Consider the following 20,135-nt stretch of genomic DNA (forward strand, 5'->3'; position numbering starts at 1 on the left):
GCCGCGTAACTTCTAGGATGCCCCGTCGTATCTTTGTTTTGTATCCACAAAACAAGATACGACTGAATGGGGGCTAGATCCGACTGACGTACGTCTTAATATGCCGTCGGATCTTAGGTGCATATTTACGCTGGCCGCTAGGTGGCGCTTCTGTTGATTTCTGCGTATAGTATGCAAATTAGCTAGATATGCCTATTCTCAGAACGTACGTCCGGCCGGCACATTTTTTAAGTCGTTTACGTAAGGCTTTTTTCGGCGTAATGTTACCCCTGGGTCTATGAGGCGCACACAATGTTAAGTATGGACGTCGGACCAGCGTCTAATTTTCCGTCGTGTACGTCGTTTGCGTAAAACGTTTGCGAATAGGGCTTTGCGTAAATTACGTTCACGTCAAAAGCATTGACTATTTGCGACGTGATTTCGAGCATGCGCCCTGGGAAAACCCCCACGGACGGCGCATGCGCCGTTCAAAAAAAACTTCATTTACGTGGGGTCAAGTAGAATTAACATAAAACACGCCCACATCTTTGTCATTTGAATTCCGCGCCCTTACGCCGACACATTTACGCTACGCCACTGTAACTTTAGACGCAAGTGCTTGGTGAATACAGCACTTGCCTCTCAAAGTAGCGGCAGCGTAGCGTAACTACGATATGCTACGCCTGCTTAAAATTACGCCGATCTACGTGGATCTGGCCCAGAGTGTTTAGATGGGGAAATTGGATCATTTCTTTTTTTTCATTCAACCTAATAGTTGAATGAAAAAAGTGATCCATGTATAAGAGCCTAATGCCGCATACACACCATCACTTTATGTGATGAAAAAAAACGACACTTTCTGTGAAGTAAAAAATGACGTTTTTGAAACTTCAATTTTCAAAGACGAAGTTGCCTACACACCATCGTTTTTCTCACAATGTTCTTGCAAAGTGAGGTTACGTTCCACCACGTTTTTCCATTGAAGCTCGCTTCATAAGTAGCTTCTGGGCATGCGTGGATGAAAAAACGTCTTAGAAAACGACGTTTTTTGCTACACACGGTCAATTTCTGTGAAGTAAAAAGTGCACTTTTGAAAAACGACACATAAAATTGAAGCATGCTTCAATTTTTTTTGGTCGTTTTTTACAAGACATAAAACGACGTTTTCCCCCACACACAGTCAATTAAAGGGACGTTTTTAAAAACGTCATTTTTTTTCATCACATAAAGTGATGGTGTGTACGCGGCATAAGAGCTAAGACCAGCCATAGACAGTTTAAATCTCAGCTGTTTCAGCAGGAACTGGCTGAGATTTGAACCATTAATGAGCAGATTCTCTTATGGTTATCACTAGTGATTGCTGTATAGCCACTAGTGATAATCACTGGCCCAGATTCAGAGAGCAATTGCGTCTGCGTAACCATAGTTACGCAGCGCAATTGCTTACTTGCCCCGGCGTAACGAGTTCTCCTGATTCAGAGAGCTCGTTACGCCGACTACAGCCTTAGATATGCGTGGCATAAGGCTCTTATGCCCTCATATCTTAGGCTGCATTCTTACGTTGGCCGCTAGGTGGCGTTCCCGTTGTGGTCAGCGTATACAGGGAGTGCAGAATTATTAGGCAAATTAGTATTTTGACCACATCATCCTCTTTATGCATGTTGTCTTACTCCAAGCTGTATAGGCTCGAAAGCCTACTACCAATTAAGCATATTAGGTGATGTGCATCTCTGCAATGAGAAGGGGTGTGGTCTAATGACATCAACACCCTATATCAGGTGTGCATAATTATTAGGCAACTTCCTTTCCTTTGGCAAAATGGGTCAAAAGAAGGACTTGACAGGCTCAGAAAAGTAAAAAATATTGAGATATCTTGCAGAGGGATGCAGCACTCTTAAAATTGCAAAGCTTCTGAAGCGTGATCATCGAACAATCAAGCGTTTCATTCAAAATAGTCAACAGGGTCGCAAGAAGCGTGTGGAAAAACCAAGGCGCAAAATAACTGCCCATGAACTGAGAAAAGTCAAGCGTGCAGCTGCCAAGATGCCACTTGCCACCAGTTTCGCCATATTTCAGAGCTGCAACATCACTGGAGTGCCCAAAAGCACAAGGTGTGCAATACTCAGAGACATGGCCAAGGTAAGAAAGGCTGAAAGACGACCACCACTGAACAAGACACACAAGCTGAAACGTCAAGACTGGGCCAAGAAATATCTCAAGACTGATTTTTCTAAGGTTTTATGGACTGATGAAATGAGAGTGAGTCTTGATGGGCCAGATGGATGGGCCCGTGGCTGGATTGGTAAAGGGCAGAGAGCTCCAGTCCGACTCAGATGCCAGCAAGGTGGAGGTGGAGTACTGGTTTGGGCTGGTATCATCAAAGATGAGCTTGTGGGGCCTTTTCGGGTTGAGGATGGAGTCAAGCTCAACTCCCAGTCCTACTGCCAGTTTCTGGAAGACACCTTCTTCAAGCAGTGGTACAGGAAGAAGTCTGCATCCTTCAAGAAAAACATGATTTTCATGCAGGACAATGCTCCAGCACACGCGTCCAAGTACTCCACAGCGTGGCTGGCAAGAAAGGGTATAAAAGAAGAAAAACTAATGACATGGCCTCCTTGTTCACCTGATCTGAACCCCATTGAGAACCTGTGGTCCATCATAAAATGTGAGATTTACAAGGAGGGAAAACAGTACACCTCTCTGAACAGTGTCTGGGAGGCTGTGGTTGCTGCTGCACGCAATGTTGATGGTGAACAGATCAAAACACCGACAGAATCCATGGATGTCAGGCTTTTGAGTGTCCTTGCAAAGAAAGGTGGCTATATTGGTCACTGATTTGTTTTTGTTTTGTTTTTGAATGTCAGAAATGTATATTTGTGAATGTTGAGATGTTATATTGGTTTCACTGGTAAAAATAAATAATTGAAATGGGTATATATTTGTTTTTTGTTAAGTTGCCTAATAATTATGCACAGTAATAGTCACCTGCACACACAGATATCCCCCTAAAATAGCTAAAACTAAAAACAAACTAAAAACTACTTCCAAAAATATTCAGCTTTGATATTAATGAGTTTTTTGGGTTCATTGAGAACATGGTTGTTGTTCAATAATAAAATTAATCCTCAAAAATACAACTTGCCTAAAAATTCTGCACTCCCTGTAGTATGGAAATTGCATACTAACGCCGATTCACAACGTTACGCGAGCCCTGCGTACGCAGTTTACGTCGTTTGCTAAAAGCAGGGGCAGCCAATTCTAAGGATACCCGTCGTTCCCGCGTCGCGAGGTTTGAAATTTACGTAGTTTGCGTAAGTGAATCGTGAATGGCGCTGGACGCCATTCACGTTCACTTTGAAGCAAATGACGTCCTTGTGACGTCATTTACCGCAATGCACGTCGGGAAAGTTTCCCGACGGAGCATGCGCTCTACGCTCGGCGCGGGAACGCGCCTAATTTAAATGATTCCCGCCCCCTACGGGATCATTTACATTAGGCGCCCTTACGCAGGGCATTTTTGAAGAGCGCCCACGCAAATTACGTGGCTACTGCTTCATGAATGAAGCGTAGCGCAAATAATTTGCGTAGGCGCAGGGTAAAAAGTGTACACTGCGCCTCCGTAAGGAGCGCGCAGCTGTACCTGAATCTACCCCACTGTTTGTCGGGAGAATATAATTGCTGGGCAGGAGGGATATTCCTCTGTCAGCACTGGGGTAGATTCAGGTACATTTGCCCTTTTTTTACGTAGGCGCAGGGCACCGTTTTTGCCCTGCGCCCCCGCAAATTTTCTGCGCTACCCGCGATTCACGGAACAGTAGCTCCGTAAATTGCGTGGGCGCTCCAACAAAATGCCCGGCTTAAGCGCGCGCAATTTAAATGATCCCGTAGGGGGCGGAAATCATTTAAATTAGGCGGGTTCCCATGCCAAGCTTTCCCGACGTGCATTGGGGTAAATGACGTCGCAAGGGCGTCATTTGCTTCAAAGTGAACGTGAATGGCGTCCAGCGCCATTCACGATTCACTTACGCAAACAGCGTAAATTTCAAATTTCGCGACGCGGGAACGACGGGTATACTTTAGCATTGGCTGCCCCTGCTATAGAATGGGCAGTCTTAGGCAAAAAATCGACGTACACAAATGACGTAAACTGCGTACGCAGGGCTCGCGTAGGGTAGTGAATCGGCGTTAGTATGCAATTTGCATACTATACGCTGGCCACTACCGGAACGCCACCTAGCGGCCTGCGTAAGAATGCAGCCTAAGATATGAGGGCATAAGAGCCTTATGCCACGCATATCTTAGGCTGCAGTCGGCGTAACGAGCTCTTTGAATCAGGAGAACTCGTTACGCCTGCGCAAGTAAGCAATTGCGCTGCGTAACTATGGTTACGCAGACGCAATTGCTCTCTGGATCTGAGCCACTGTCTGTGTTGATGGGGGAATCATGCAAGTTTCTTTCTTGCAATCTGTGGATGCAGGAAAGAAATTTGCACCGTATATTACCTACCTAACCGAAAGTGAAAGTAAATTGTGAATGTCTTGAAAGAACAGGAGAGGGGGAGGGAGACAGACGGGGGAGAGAAGGGATGAAGATAATGCAGTTCAGTAATTACAGTGTACTGCAGTCTGCAGTGCAAACACTTACCAGGTTAGAATCTCAGGCATCATTCACACACAGCCAGGAATGCTGCTGTTTTTCATTTTTCCCGCCCACACGTCCCCTCTCTTCAGATACAGCACACCGGGATAGTGTGGGCGGGACTGAAAGGAGGAGGAGAAGGAGCTGTATTCCTCCCTGATTGTATGTGGGGAGAGTGAGGGGGGAGGTGGCTGGACTCGCTGGGCTGTAAAGGAGTGTCATAGACTGACACTCGGCTCAGCTTGCAGTCACCACTCTCGGAATTTACAGGCTGGTTCTCCTGTCCTCCTGTCCTAAGGACGGGAGAAATCAGTCTGTTTTTTCAGTAACTGAGATGAAGGCTTGGAGCAACATCTAGTGATCAATGTATTTGATAAAAGCATTGTTTTACACAAGGCTGCCTAGGGAAGTGAGCAGGGCTGTTGGGGTGACAGGGGTATACAGTAAAAGTATTTCTATCCTTTAAAAACTGTAATGCCGCGTTTTTTTCGACCTGATTCTTGTCAAGCCTGCCTTGCCTACACACGATCGTTAAAAAAAAATGCTTGAGCAAAGCACGGTGAAGTAGAACACGTATGACGGCACTATAAAGGGGAAGTTCCATTCAGATGGCGCCACCCTTGGGGCTGCTTTTGCTGATTTTGTGTTAGTAAAAGTTTAATGGGAGACGATTCGCGCTTTTCAGTCTTTGTGCTTTTCAGTCTGTTACAGCGTGACGAACACTAGTTTTACCAGAACGAGCGCTCCCATCTCATAACGTGCTTCTGAACATGCACGATTTTTTCACGTCGTTAAAGCCTACACACGACCATTTTTTACGACGTGAAAAACGACAACGTGAAAAACGACGCAAAAAAATAGAGCATGTTCTACATTTTTAATGGCCATTTTTCACGTCATGAAAAATGCTCTGGAGCCCACACACAATCGTTTTTATTGACATTAAAAAAATGTAATTTTTCACGTCATGAAAAACGATTGTGTGTATGTGGCATAAGAGTCGAATGACTTTGAATGAGCATTAAAACTGCACTAAAATTAGTACATAGATGCCAACAAATAAACAATGGCCCGGATTCTCGTAGCACTTACACTGGCGTATCTCGAGATACGCCGCGTAAGTGTCAATGTGCGCCTTCGTATCTGTGTGCCTGACTTTGAAAGCAAGATACGCCTGTAAATAGGCTTCATCCGACCAACGTAAGTTTCCTACGCTGTCGTATCGTGGGCGCATATTTACACTGGTCGCAAGGGGCGCTCCCATTGATTTATGATTTGAATATGCAAATGAGTGAGATACGACGATTCACAAATGTACTTGCGCCCGGCGCATTATTATACGCGGTTTACGTAATTCGTACGTCCGGCATAAAGTTAAGCCTCATAAAGCAGGTGTAAGTCATGTTAAGGTATGGACCAGGGAACAGCCCTTGTGTTTTACGTCGTTTACGTAGTAGTACGTGAATAGGGCTGGGCGTAGGTTACGTTCACGTCGTAGGCACTACGCCGACATAACTCTGAGAGGTAAGAGCAGTATTCACAAAGCACTCGCCCCGTACGTTGCGCCGGTGTAGCGTAATTTGGTCGGCGTAAGCCCGCCTAATTCAAAGTAGGCAGGTAGTGGGCGTGCTACATTTAAATTAACCGTGATCCCATGTAAATAAAGGGCAGATCGAACGGCACATGCGCATATACTCCCTAAGATACGACGGCTCAATGCGAACGACGTGAACGTAACCTACGCCCAGCCCCATTCACGTACGACTTACGTAAATGACGTAAAATCCGACGGCTGTTCTGACGTCCATACCCTAACATGACTTACCCCTGCTTTATGAGGGATAACTTTACGCCGGACATATGCCTTACGTAAACGGCATAGCTTACTGCGACGGGCGCAAGTACATTCGTGAATCGGTGTATGTAGCTCATTTACATATTCGATGCGTAAATCTATGGAAGCGCCCCTAGCGGCCAGCGTAAATATGCGCCCAAGATCCAACGGCGTAAGAGACTTACGTCGGTCGGATGAGGCCAGAATTCAGGCGTATCTAGTATTGAGAATTAGGTGCATACATACGACTGCGCATCTGTACACTTACGCTGCGTATCTGTAGATATGCCAGCGTAAGTGTTTTCTGAATCTGGCTCTATGGGGTAGATTCACGTACGGGCGCCTAAAATTAGGACAGCCTAGCCTACTTTTTTTAGGCTACACCGCCTTAAATTATTTAGGTTAAAAGTGATTCTCTTTTTGACTCTAAACTCTTCAATCTGTACACGAATTCAAGAATTAAACTATAAAATCTTGATGCAGTGGTACCATACTCCAGTACGACTCAAAAAATTCTGCAATGAAAATTCTGACAGATGTTGGAGATGTGGAGAAGAAAGCGGGACATTGATTCATATATTTTGGTTTTGTAAAAAAATAAGAGTTTATTGGTTGTCAATTATGAGAATCTTGCAAAAAATTTCTGAGTTAAAAATACCCAATGATCCCGCTTTTTTCCTACTTCACCTATCTGAGATCCCAGTTCAGACTTATCGGAACTCAGTACTGTGCCATTTGGTGAATGCAGCTAAAGCAGGTATACCCCTACGGTGGAGGGATACTACGTCACCAACAGTTTTAGAGTGGATAAATAGAGTTAGAGATATAGAAGCTATGGAAGACCTAGTTCCCTCAGCTAAGGGTAAAAATAAACTATACAAAGAAACGTGGAAGAGCTGGAATTTGTTTAAAAATTCAGATGAGGGGAAAAGATTAATGACTGAACTTGATAAATGAAAAATCGGATACGCGCAGGGAATTATAATGTAAAATATAATATGAAGGATAAACCGACTTTCCTGTTATGAATTGTGGTTTAAGGGAGGGAGAGGATGGGGTTCCCCTTCTCTCTCCCCCTCTTTTATCTTTTTTTCTTTTTTTTCTCTTTTTTTTTTATTTTATTTTATTTTTTCTCTCGTCTTTTGAGGGGGGGAGCTGGGAAAGGGGAGATGCATCACTTGTCTCTCTGTGAGAGAGAGTGATGACTAAGAAAAGGGTTAGAGTGGGAAGATTTAGTGAGGGAGTTTATGGGAGGGTCCAGAGCGAATATGTATGTATTTTTTTTGTCAAGAGGATTGTATTCATGTTTGTTTTTGGCAGAGTATTTGCCCTGTGCCTTTCCATATGCTGTTTTATGTAAAGAAAAGAAAAAAACAAATAAACATATAAAGTACAAAAAAAAAAAAAAAAGAAAAAAAAGAAAAAAAAAGAAAAGTGATTCTCAAACCACTTACCTTCAAATTTTAGGCGGCATAGCCTAAAATGAGCGGGCGCCTAATTCAAATGACTGGGAGGGGGGCGTGTATTATTGAAATGAGGCTTGACCTCACGTTTTTTGATGTTTTTACACTGCGCATGCGCCGGGCGACTACATTTCCCATTGCGCATTGCGGCTAAGTAGGCCGTACGGGCCTATTGATTTTGACGCGTACGTAAACTACATAAATCCCGATTCGCGGACGACTTGCGCAAACGACGTAAAAAAATTTGAACCTCGCAGCGGGAACGGTGGCCATACTTAACATTGTTATTCCACCTCATAGGTGGAATAACTTTAGGCGGCCTATCGCGTAAGGAAACGACGTAACTCGACGGTGTAGGCCCCGGCGTACGCTCGTAAATCATCGGGAATCGGCGTAGTCCCTCATTTACATAATCTAGGCTGGCCACAATGGCAGCGCCATCAAGCAGGCAAAAGAAACATTGCAGCCTAAGATAGAATGGCGCAAGCCAGCCTATCTTAGGTATGTTTAAGTGTATCTCTGTTAGATAATACACTTAAACATAGGCCGGCTTAGATTCAGAGTTAGGTCGGCTTATCTGTAGATAAGCCGGCCTAACTCTTTGTGAATCTACCTATATGTCTATATGTCCAGGTCAAAGGCTCACAATTTGATTATTTTATATCAGACTTTACAGTGCCAGTCATAATGCTGAAAGTACTAGTTAATACATTTTCCAGTTTTAATAAAGCAAGTAGTCAATAAGAGGTGCAATAGAATAGTATTTTTTGACATAGATGGCCTTTGTCAAGAAACATTATACAAAGATATATCCATTCTGGCAGCAAAGTAATCAGGCTGGCAAAACAATTATCGTGGAGTCATTAACATTTCTCTGCACACATGCTGTTGACTCATCTTCTAAGATCATATTTCCTGTTTACATGATATAGCTCATAATTATGGCATGAAAGATCAAGAGGAAGAAATTGGTCCTGAATAATTTCAATAATTTTTGAGTATGTGATAGTGGCTATTAATGGCAGGTACTGGATTGTTGTTTGGTTTAACTTTAAGACATAGTTTACCAAAATAAGACAGGGCTTTGCCAATTATGTCTATGTGACACTGCAAATTTGTAATTCAATTATCTCCTGTTCCAATCAGCTTTTTCATTTGTAATGTGGTTGGATTTTATACTCACTAATTACTTATAAACATTGCTTAAGTAGTAGGTGTTACACAGTAGGTGCAACACTTATTCACAATCAGAGATTGCATTTTAATGGAACAATTACAAATTTGTCACAAAAAAACAACAACTCTGTAAAGAGTTTTACCTACAGTATGTCTTACAATTTTAGGTAATGTTGATGGCATCATGTCTCCCAAACACAATAAAGAATACAATAGAGTGACCAACGAATTATCTAAACGATTGTTGGATTATCATTGAATAGACATTTTTCTTGTGCTGTACCATACATCCTTCCAGATCTGTGCCTCTTGCGCAGCCCTGGGAGCACCCTTCAGCACAATCCTGTGACTGATCTGAGTGCCAAACTTTGGTGCACTGTCCTGGTACCATCTAATTTATGTAATTGATGTGATCAATCACAGTGATAACATGTCCAGTAGTAGACAATGGCTGCCATTCATACAGTCATTAAGAACTTCTGTGATCTCTGTGATTGGCCACCGTGATCACATGGTACAGGGCAAATCACTGCCTGCCTATACCAAGTGATCCCTTTTACCAATTGCAGCTTTCACAGTAGTTCCCAATGGTTGCAGTAATGCCAGAAATTGTTTCTTATGCAGCCAGCATGGTTGTATAAACACTTGCCATCATATGATGTCCTCGGTTGGCAGTGGTTACACCAGGATGATGCTTGCAGCTGCCTGCTGATTGTGAGTGCAATGCTTTACAGATCCCTAACAAAAAATAAAATGAATGCATATTCTTTTTACCTTGCGAAAATATGTGCATTGTAATTTTTTTGTAAAAGTGAACTTATCCTTTAACCACCTAAATTACAAACACTTTTAGCCCCCTACCCAGGCCAATTTTCAGCTTTCAGTGCTGCTGAATGACAATTGCACGGTATCGCAACACTGTACCCATATGACATTTTTATCATTTTTTTTAGCCAGATAAAGCTTTCTTTTGGTGGTATTTAATCACCACTTAAAAAAAGACCACACATTTTGAAAAAGAACAACCTTTTTCTTTGTTTCTGTTATAAAAGTTTGCAAATAAGTAATTTTTCTTCTTTACTGATGTGCGGTGCGCTGATGAGGCTGCACTGATGGGCACTAATAGGCTGCATTGATGGACACTGATGAGACTTCACTGATGGACACTGATGAGGCTGCACAGATCTGCACTGATATGCTGCACTAATAGGCACTAATATGCTGCACTGATATACTGTAATGATGGGCACTCATATGATGCACTGATTGGCACTGATGGGGCTGCAGTGATAATCAGGGCACTGATAAACAATAACCTGATTATCAGTGTAAATGTCTCCTGTCACAGGAAAGCTGGTTATTAGTTTTCCTTTCCTCAGACAGTGACAGCACTGATGAAAAAAAAAGCAATAATTGGCATTTGTTTACATGTGATCAGCTGTGATTGGACACAGCTGATCACATGGTAAAGAGCCAACATAATTTTCTCTTTACCCTAATTGTTGATGCGCTGTGTTCAAGGGACATAGCTCACCTCCGATCGCTGCGCTACGAGAAAGAATGGGAAGATTTCATATGACATTCTCCTAAAAAAAACAGAGCGGTCCCACCCAGCCATCATTCTACAATAGGCCAAACAGGAACCCATTCAGGCCACAGTTGGTAGGTTTTTCTTTGAGAGGGTGGCAAACAAACACCCCCTCTCCCCTTTGTGTGCCTGTGGCATGGCACTGACACCACCTCCCTTCTGGGAGGCCGGTGGTGTGGCACTGACACCAAACCCCCTGCTCCAGGAGGCAGGTGGCATGGCACTGACAACTCCCCCACCCCCCGTCAGACAGATGTCAGGTACCTACCCGATCTAGGGCTGGTAGCCTGTGGTGCCCTCTCCTCCTCTCTAGGGGTGTGTCTCTTCTCTGTTCCACCTAAGTGCTAGGTATCCAATAGGATCGCCTGACGCTTTGGCCAATTAGGAAACAGGTCTCACGACCTGCCTCCTGATTGGCGGGGAGGAACTTTAGTGTGAAAATAGCAAAAATGTATGAGCTATTGTCACACAACTGGGTAGGATCAGGGTTCTTCTGGCTCTAATCAGGTTCTTCAAAAAAACACTCCCCCACTCCCCCCATTGTAATTCATAGTCTGGCGCCCTGATATGTAGATCAGGGGGCCGGACACATGGATGGGGGGAGGTGCCTGTGTGCCCTCTATAGACGGGCCGACAATGCACTGCAGACTGCTCCTGCCATTTAAGAAAGTACACATAGAATCAACTGGTGCAGTTTTAGACCATATGAATACCTGTTCACAGCGTCTCCCCACAGGGATGTAGTCCCAAGGGAGGGCGTAAGCACGCTGACTAACCCCCAGCTAGAACAGCTCGAATGATGGGGCAAGCTTACTGAGGAGAAACAGGAAGTGAGAAATTCAGACAAAGAAAAAAAAACATTTAGAAGGGAAATCGAAGGGAAAGGTAAGTGAACCAACAATGCACTAACTTAAAGGAACCTATTTAGAAAAAAAAAAAAACTTTACAACCCCTTTAATTTGAGCTGCAGTGTGCATGGGCCATAAAGCTGCTCATGGCTGCACTTTTTACATATGTATGAGAGGATGTATTCAGCTATTAACCCTTTGCCTGCTGCTTTACAGCCATATTAACCACTTGCTTACTGGGCACATATACCCCCCTCCTGCCCAGGTGAAATTTCAGCTTCCGGCACTGCGTCGCTTTAACTGACAATTGCACGGTCGTGCAACGTGGCTCCCAAACAAAATTGACGTCCTTTTTTCCAAACAAGTAGAGCTTTCTTTTGGTGGTATTTAATCGCCTGTGCGGTTTTTATTTTTGAAAAAAAATACAATATTTTTACTTGTTGCTATAATAAATATGCCAATTTAAAAAAAAACACATTTTTTTCCTCAGTTTAGGCCGATACGTATTCTTCTACATATTTTTGGTAAAAAAAAAAAAAAATCGCAATAAGCACAAAAGTTATAGCGCCTACAAAATAGGGGACAGAATTATTATTTTTTATTATTTATTTTTTTACTAGAAATGGCGGCGATCTGCGATTTTTATTGGGACTGCGACGTTATGGCGGACACATCGGACACTTTTGACACATTTTTGGCGCCATTCACATTTGTACTGTGATCAGTGCTATAAATATGCACTAATTACTGTATAAATGTGACTGGCATTGAAGGGATTAACACTAGGGGGTGAGGAAGGGGTTAAATGTATTCCCTGCATTGTGTTCTAACTGTAGGTGGAGGGGGGGTGACTGGGGGAGGTGACCGATCTGTGTCCCTATGTACAAGGGACACAGATCGGTCTCCTCTCCAGAGACAGGACGCTGTCTCTGTGTGAGCCGGCAATGAGAGATGATCTCATATGTTTACATATGAGATCATCTCTCATTGGCCGCACAGATCGCATCGCAAACGGCCACTCTGATTGGCCGTTCGTGGCGATCTGTAATTGGCTGTGTCCAAGGGACACGGCCAACACATAGTTTCCCCGCTGCGCGCTCTGGAGTGTGCGCGGGGAACGCCCAAAGGGGCGGACGTCAATTGACGTCCAGTTGGATATTCAGATCCGCGCTGTAGCCGTCATTCGTCTATAGCGCGGGTCTCAAGAAGTTAAAGAGGCCTCAGGCTGGGATCACACTATTGCAAATTAGATGTGGGTTTCCCCGCATCCAATTTGCATAGCAGGATACTGTGACCGACTCTTTATGCAACCTGTTCACACATCTCCGCAGTGGCTTCAGTGTGATTTGCCCTGTGCGTCTTTTGGTCTGTTTCAGGTCCGAATTCAGCCCAAAATTTGGGCTAAAATCAGACCTGAACCGGTGAATGGCGACAAGCCAAACTCCTGCTGTGAGCATAGGTGTCTGCACAGGGTGTCCCAGGTGTGCCCAGGCACACCCTAATCACCCTTTACAGAACAGATTCCCCCTACTTTCCTGGCTCGCTCCTTCCCCCTGCAGTGCTAACAGCTTCCCTCCTATCCCGCCAGCCGGTAAATATGTAATTGACCATCCCCATCCCTTTCTGAATGAACATGGTGAGTGATCAGTAGTGTGTGTTTGAGGTTTGGGGTGCACATGCTAATGCAATAGACTGTGCACACCTATGGCTGTGAGCCTCTGCATTCTCCAGTGTAAACGCAGCCTTATGCCGTGTACACACGATCGGATTTCTGATGGTATAAAATACGAATTTTTCGTCGGAATTCCGATGAAGCTGACTTTCATCGGTCATGCATACACACTATCAGACTAAATTCCGACCGTGCCAAAACGCGGTGACGTAAAACACTACAGTGAGCCGAAAAAAAATGAAGTTCAATACTTCCGAGCATGCGTCGACTTGATTCTGAGCATGCGTGGATTTTTCTCCGATGGAGTTCCACACAGACAATCCGAATTTACTATTGTTTTTTTTTTTTTAATCAGAAAAATTTAAAACATGTTCTATTTTTTTACACTGATGGAAAAAAGTCCGATGGGGCCCACACACAATCGGTTTTCCGATGAAAAAAGTCCATCAGACTTTTTTCATTGGAAAAAACAATCGTGTGTACACGGCATTACTCTACCTAATATATATATTGTAAAATCCTGGGGTGATAAAAAAAAAACATCCTGAAACATTCCCTGGATCAACTTTATTATGCTGTATCATTTTGCAACAAACACAAAAATGTATATAACATAGAAAAAGCATGAAATATGCAGAGCAGGTAAACAATGGCCCAGATTCAGCATAGCTTGCGCTATATTTGCGGGGGAGCAGGGCAGCGATTTTGCCCTGCGCCCCCGCAAATATTTTGCGCTGCCCTCGATTCACGGAGCAGTAGCTCCGTGAACTGCAAGGGCGCGCCGGCAAATTTGCCCGGCTTAAGCGCGCGCAAGTTAAATGATGCCGCCGGGGGCGGGAATAATTTAAATTAGGCGCGCTCCCGTGCCGAGCGTACAGCGCATGCTCCGTCGGGAAGCTTTCCCGACGTGCATTGCGGCAAATGACATCGCAAGGACGTCATTTGCTTCAAAGTGAACGTGAATGGCGTCCAGCGCCATTCACGAAGCACTTACGCAAACGCCGTGAAATTCAAATTTCACGGCGCGGGAAGGCCGGCTATACTTTAGCATTGGCTGCCCCTGCTATTAGAAAGGGCAGCCTTGCGCTAAAGTAGCCGTACGGAAACTCCGTACCTGGCTTGCGCGGGGCCCGCGCAAGATTGTGAATCAGTGGTAGTATGCAATTTGAATACTACACGCTGATACACAATGGGAGCGCCCCTAGCGGCCCCCGCAAGAATGCAGCCTAAAATCTGCGAGGCATAAGAGCCTTATGCCGCTCGGATTTTAGGCTGCAGCCGGTGTAACGAGGTTCCTGAATCAGGAGCACTCGTTACACCGGAGCAAGTAAGCAATTGCGCCGTGTAACTCATGGTTACACGGGCGCAATTGCTTCTTGAATCTGGGCCAATGTGTACAAATGAAATTTGCTAAATCAGGTGTTTTTAGATACCTTAATAAAGGTTTGATTTGTTGTTAACATGAAACAGTTCATGATTGCTTGAACACTTTTCAAGTAAATGTACAAGATATTTCTGTATGATTTGTGGGAAATAAATATATGTAATAAACCTTAAACGCTTTGCCTCCAGTTCCTTATGGTGTACTTATGGACCTACAGCACTGCTTCCAGCTGGCCAGGTCCGTACGCTGTATGGACCTGCATTTCTTCTCTGCTATAAGAAAATATTATTATTTGGATTCTGCGCTAAGATTAGACAATTCGGCTGCTGCCTACCTCAAAAATCCCCCAAAAATGAGGTATGTAAAAAGATGTGTGTGAGGAGAGAGTTATAGGTTATTATTAGTGTTCAATGGTCTTAAAAAAATTATTAATCAAAAAAGTATATGTACCTTTACATATAAATATTAAATCATTAAGTTTCCTCAGGCATGTCACTAATGTGTTAAATGCACTTGACTGAATACAAACAATTTGTGATGCAGACAATAACGTGCTAACGTGCTTAATGTGCAAAACAACATGCATTGAATGAAGACTACACTTAACCACTTAAGACCCGGACCAAAATGCAGCTAAAGGACCTTGCCCCTTTTTGCGATTCGGCACTGCGTCGCTTTAACTGACAATTGCGCGGTTGTGCGACGTGGCTCCCAAACAAAATTGGCGTCCTTTTTTCCCCACATATAGAGCTTTCTTTTGGTGGTATTTGATCACCTCTGCGGTTTTCATTTTTTGCGCTATAAACAAAAATAAAGCGACAATTTTGAAAAAAAATCAATATTTTTAACTTTTTGCTATAATAAATATCCCCTAAAAATATATAATTTTTTTTTTTTTTTACTCAGTTTAGGCGATACGTATTCTTCTACCTATATTTGGTAAAAAAATCGCAATAAGCGTTTATCGGTTGGTTTGCACAAAATTTATAGCATTTACAAAATAGGGGATAGTTTTATTGCATTTTTATAATTTTTTTTTTTACTACTAATGGCGGCGATCATCGATTTTTTTCGTGACTGCGACATTATGGCGGACACATCGGACAATTTTGACACATTTTTGGGATCATTGTCATTTTCACAGCAAAAAATGCATTTAAAATGCATTGTTTATTGTGAAAATCACAGTTGCAGTTTGGGAGTTAACCACAAGGGGGCGCTGATGGGGTTATGTGTTCCCTGAAGTGTGTTTACAACTGTAGTGGGGTGTGGCTGTAGGTTGATGTCATCGATTGTGTCCCCCTATAAAAGGGATGACACGATCGATGCAACCTTCCCAGTGAAGCACAGGGAAGCCGTGTTTACACACGGCTCTACCCGTTCTTCAGCTCCAGGGACCGATCGCGGCGGCGACGATCGGGTCTGCTGGTCCTGCGGTCCTGGCCACAGCTGGGTACTAGTAAAGGACGTACCTGTACGTACATGTGCCCAGCCGTGCCATTCTGCTGACGTATATATGCAGGAGGTGGTCCTTAAGTAGTTAAATATCTCACAAAGGGACCATAAATCCCTATACATGTAGGCAATCCGAAAGTTAAAAATATATACTATAAGATTCAAAATAAAGTGCTCAACGTGCAAAAAAATCATATACTGAAACAAAAACAAAAAAAAAATATCAAGTAACTTTACAAATGACATCAACAAATAAGTATATCAAAAGAGTTCATGAGTCCATTTAAGTGCTCTCAATTCCAAAGTGCCTTGTGCATGAACACTGAGGAGCAGTATTATTAATTGGTGAGAAGATGGGCGAATTCCACCACACTTACAACAATGCTGGAAGGTTAAAGTGGATTAAAAAAAATCATTAAGGTTTGTAACTTGTACAGTATAGGATTTCATGTCAGGTAAGGATACATGCAGGGGGCATGTATATCTATCTAGATATGCCAAGCCCAACCCCTGAAAAACAACCCCACATCATAATTCAAATGATTTTGACCAGTGGAGAATGTGAGCCAGGCCTTCTCGTCCAACATTAGTGCCTGACCTCACAAATGTGCTGTAATACCTGCAAAGGGTGGGCCAACTCAATATTGAACTCTACGGACTAAGACTGGGATGCCATTAAAGTTCATGTGCGTGTAAAGGCAGGTGTCCCAATACTTTTGGTAATATAATGTTCAATAATGTTACATATATATAGTTACATAGTAGGTGAGGTTAAAAAAAGACACAAGTCCATCAAGTCCAACCTATGTGTGCCATTATATGTCAGTATTACATTTTATATCCCTGTGTGTTGTGGTCGTTTAGGTGCTTATCTAATAGTTTTCAGAAAACTATCGATGCTCCCCACTGAGACCACCGCCTTTGGAAGGGAATCCCACATCCTTGCCGTTATTACAGTAAAGAACCCTCTACGTAGTTTAAGATTAAGCCTCTTTTCTTCTAATTTTAATGAGTGGCCACAAAAAAAGTTTTATCCCTATTGTGGGGTCACCAGTACGGTATTTGTAAATTGAAATCATATCCCTTCTCCAGAGAGCATAAGTTCAGTGCTCGCAGCCTTTCCTTATAAATAATATCCTTCAGACCCTTTTATTAGATTTTTTTTTCTTCTTTTTTTTTCTCGCTCCATTTCCAATACATCCTTCCTGATGACTGGTGCCCAGAACTAGACAGCATACTCTAGGTACGGCCGGACCAGGGTCTTGTAGAACGGCAGAATTATCATTTTATCTCTGGAGTTGATCCCCTTTTTAACCACTTAAGACCCGGACCTTTAGGCAGCTAAAGGACCCGGACAGTTTTTGCGATTCGGCACTGCGTCGCTTTAACTGACAATTGCGTGGTCGTGCGACGTGGCTCACAAACAAAATTGGCGTCCTTTTTTTCCCACAAATAGAGCTTTCTTTTGGTCGTATTTGATCACCTCTGCGGTTTTTATTTTTTGCGCTTAAAAAAAAAAATGGCGCAATAATTTTGAAAAAAATGCAATATATTTTTACTGTTTGCTATAATAAATATCCCCCAAAATATATAAAAAAACATTTTTTTCCTCAGTTTAGGCCGATACGTATTCTTCTACCTATTTTTGCTAAAAAAATCGCAATAAGCGTTTATCGGTTGCTTTGCGCAAAATGTATAGCGTTTACAAAATAGGGGATAGTTTTATTGCATTTTTATAAAAAACATTTTTTTTACTACTAATGGCGGCGATCAGAATTTTTTTTTCGTGACTGCGACATTATGGCGGACACTTCGGACAATGTTGACACATTTTTGGGACCATTGTCATTTTCACAGCAAAAAATGCATTTAAAATGCATTGTTTACTGTAAAAATGACAATTGCAGTTTGGGAGTTAACCACAAGGGGGCGCTGAAGGGGTTATGTGTGACCTCATCTGTGTTTCTAACTGTAGGGGGTGTGGCTGTAGGTGTGACATCATCGATTGTGTATCCCTATAAAAGGGATGACACGATCGATCACGGCACCACAGTGAAGAACGGGGAAGCTGTGTTTACATACAGCTCTCCCCGTTTTTCAGCTCTGGGGACCGATCGCGGGACTCCAGCGTTGATCGGGTCCACGAGTCCCGCGGCCGTGGTCACGTCGCTTCGGACCGGGTCGTGGGAGCGTGCCGGCGGTGCACGCCCGCGACCCCACGGCTGGGCTTAAAGAGCCACGTACATGTACGTGGATGTGCCCAGCCGTGCCATTCTGCCTACGTATATTGGCATGAATGGGTCCTTAAGTGGTTAATGCTTACCAATATTCTGTTTGCTTTGTTAGCAGCAGCTTGGCATTGCATTCCATTGCTGAGCCTTTCATCTACTAGAATGACCTTCTCCATCCTAGATTCCCCTAGAGGTTATCCACCCAGTGTATAGATTGCATTCATATTTTTGCCATACAAATGCATTATTTTAAATTTAGAGGCAAAGGTATACGTCTGGCCATGGAAACGGTCTTTTACAAAAACATAGCACCACACTGGGTCAGTCTGAGACACAGCGACAGCTATGCCTTTAGCTGTTCCTGATCACCCAGTTGTGAAAAGCAATGCTTTTATATTTTGATCCTGCATTATGATTTTGTCTTTTGAGCTGAGTGTGCAAAATATTTTCTTCCTGAGTTTCTAATGCTTAATTTCTATGTCTCAACTAGACAGTCTCAGCTTTAAGGCTGTCAATTTGTTGTTTATAGAAGCGCTCCACTTTAGCAAGCATTGTTTCCAAACTAGCCTTAGTGGGAAGAGCTCTAATATGTGCTCTAAGGTCCTATTCAAGTTCTACAGTCTCAGAATCCAAAGACAGCATCTGCCAGCCGACTTGTCCCATGGAGCAGATTTAAGCAGCTGTCTTGAGTAGTAGTAGTCTTGTCTCTGTGCACTCCAGAACCACTGTGATAGCTGCCGGTAGGCTGTCCTGCTCCAGAAACAGTGACAAACTCTGTCCCTCGCTTTGAGTTTTTGCCTCTATTTGTGCATGGTGGGTAGCATAATATTACAACTTCACTCAAGTGGGTGAATATCGTTGGGTCATTATGTCGGTGGTTCATTGTGATTGACATGGAACTACATCACTGGACAATTTGATTGATGTTCGCAGTAAAATGTTTAACTTTTTTTTCTAAAAACTGACTTTTCTCACGCTGTAGAAAAAGTTTACATGCAGAAGCCAGTAGGATCTCTCACTTTTAATAGGAGTAATGGCAAAGCAGTATTGTCATGTGGAGGGTCATCATGGCAGCAAGTCAACATTGGCAGGCAGCGCCTATGTTTATTGACATGACGTAAAAGTAAAAAAAAAAAAAAAAACACAACTTAAAAAAAAAATCTTTACTTAAATATTGTCTTATGATTTTACATTTTTGTTGGTGAATTTGTAACAAGGGGTACCACAGATCCAGCACCCATTCAGGTAGGGAACATATGTGTGGTGGCTTCTAGATTCTGATAAATTTCGCCCTGACCTTCACATCCTTTTTGAAGACATGATGTTGGGATAAAGCTCTTGTCTTCCCAACATAGGAAATGGGGAGGAAGACTTTGCCTCCTACCCTTTGCAAAGTAAACTCCCAATGTTAAAAGTATGTGGCTTGTATCATGCAGATGGGAGGGACCAAATGTTTGCTTCCCTCTCCACTTCTGGTCAGCCAGAACGCATGCCTGAATGAGTGTCTTTTATGAATTTTTAGGGTGACCATACACTCTGTTTTTTTTTTCCTCTAAATGATCCAGTACACCATTTAAAAAAAAAAACAACTGTGGACATTAAAAATGTTATAAAAAATTGTATCCAGACATGCAACCTGGCTTGCCAGAAAAGGTCTGGCAGTGAATGCCACCACCCCTCCTGAACCATATCCGGCCATATACCTTTAACATTGAGAGGGTACAGCGCTGATCCACAGACATGATGACCTGCTGAATGATGATGCTGTCATGCCACTACTTCCATGACAAATTACATACAGAAGCCGGTTAAGATATGTCATTATTACCATGTAAACAATGTATGTAAACAAGCCATCAGGGATCCT

Source organism: Rana temporaria, chromosome 3 (assembly GCF_905171775.1).
Source record: "Rana temporaria chromosome 3, aRanTem1.1, whole genome shotgun sequence".
In the NCBI taxonomy this organism is placed as follows: Eukaryota; Metazoa; Chordata; class Amphibia; order Anura; family Ranidae; genus Rana; species Rana temporaria.